Source organism: Myotis brandtii, unplaced genomic scaffold (genome assembly GCF_000412655.1).
Source record: "Myotis brandtii unplaced genomic scaffold, ASM41265v1 scaffold131, whole genome shotgun sequence".
Classification (NCBI taxonomy): domain Eukaryota; kingdom Metazoa; phylum Chordata; class Mammalia; order Chiroptera; family Vespertilionidae; genus Myotis; species Myotis brandtii.
In genome coordinates this window covers 4,064,975-4,066,957 of record NW_005354632.1, presented here as the reverse complement: position 1 = coordinate 4,066,957, position 1,983 = coordinate 4,064,975, and positions in this window count along the sequence as shown.

Genomic DNA, 1,983 nt, shown 5'->3' with positions numbered 1-1,983 from the left:
GAGCCTGGTCCAGGGACGGGTGGCAGGTAGGGTGGGCGCCCCGAGGTGGAAAACCTCCAGTCCCGGAGGCTCTAAATAACGGGGCCCTGGTCCAGGGACGGGTGGCAGGCGCGGTGGGTGCCCCGAGGTGGAAGACCTCCAGGCCCAGAGGCTCTAAATAACACAGCTCCTGTTTGGATGAGAAGCTGAGGGGAGTCATGGGTGCTGGTGAGTTTCGCACCCGGGAGTCTGAAGATAATGGGTCATTAATGGCATTCGGGGACTTGGCTTTGAAGACAATAGTTCACACTAACTTCCATAGCTTAGATCCATTCCAGTCGCTGGGAAGAATCGGGACCCTGTTTCTGGTTGGGCTTGGAGAGGGCAGCCGGGCCTTCACAGGACTGTGAGCTTTCCTGTCAGTGGGGAAATGAGAGGGAAGTGACCAAGGAAATTCACATGTCATCTTGAGTTTGTGTTGGGAGGGACGGAGACCTGTACATAAACCCTCTACATAACGCTTCCCTGCTGGCCTTGGGGGAGGGGGTTCGCCACGCTTTAGCTGTTACACTGGGAGAACATCAGTCCAAACCTTGTATCTCTGTTGCTTGATTTTGGCTTGGAGATAGTCACTTATATTTATCTCCTTTGAACCGAAACTAGTTTTCCAAATTGCTGTGGTCACTTTGAACACAATTTCTGTTTCCAGGCATTTAAGCAAATCCAATTCAGAGTCAACCCCAGGCTTAAAAACGTGTTTTCTGCTATATCATTCCAATCATTTACAAAAGAGGAGCTGTTGTCTAGACAACTCCCGCACCCATCACGCCTTCGCTGGGAAGTTTGAAGTAAACGTGATCTGTGGTCATGGAGGGCGGAGACTAGGTCTTACCCAATTTGCATTCCCAGCAGCCACCAAAGTGCCTGGCGGACGCCTAGTAGGAACTCCTATACTTCTGTTGAATTGAGTTCCTCAACAGGTGAGCCTTTGCATTTCTATCCACTCTGGAGGGCCAGCATTTCTTCTCTCTGAGCCCAGGACCCCTGGAATCCTGGGAGGAGGAGGGAGGGGACCCTGGGCTCACCGTCGGGTACATTACCGGGTTATTCCATGGTGTTTCCTCTGCCTCTTCTGGGTGCAGCAAGCACCCATGTTCTTCTCTGTCCTTCACCCCCAGGTCAGGGCCAGGCCCTGCGGGCTGGAGCATATATTGTCAGATGGTCAAAGCGGACCACCATGTAAAACCCTCTCCCTAAACAACACCCTGTTTTAGAGCTGGGGATCGGGGAGCAGGATGATCAATCATTCATATATTTAAATCTAAGAATCAGACCGAGAGCTCACGGCAAGGATGGCTCTTAGAAAGGCAAAGACCCTATTTTTAAAGACCCAATGTTTCATGTACCTCTCTGCCCGACTTAGAAAGTGATTTATTTCTCCATTTGCAGGAATTAGTACCGAAATTAATATTAATCAACCGCAAGGAAGACCAGAACAGAGCCGGTCCTGTGATGGATGGTCACAAGCTTCTCCCTGCTGTGCAGTAGCTCTCCTTCAGAAGTGACTGTTTCCACTCCTCCCCTGTAGTTGCCTGATCGGGAAGACGGATTCTGAGCTTCATAGAACAGCCCTTACTTTATACCCGAGAAGTTCAGCAATTTCCTTTATACCAGAGAAGTTTAGCAATTTCCTCGAGCTCACACAGGGAGTTCCTGGCAGGGCGGGGGCCTGAAATCTTGGCCCATTGCCGAGCCCAGTGTTCGCTGTACTGTGTCGCACTGGGAGGCTTCTATGTTGCCGCTGCGAGTGCTTAACAAACACTAGATTTCTAACGGCAGCCTGTTTGCTTCTGATTGCTGACTGGTTTACTTCGCTTCATATTTATTTTAACGGAAAACCACCGCCTTCGGACGGCTAGTCTGTTGTTTATAGGAAATGAGTTGGTGGGCGAACCCCAGCCCTGTTGGACAGCAAAACCCATCACAACACATCAATGGCAGACA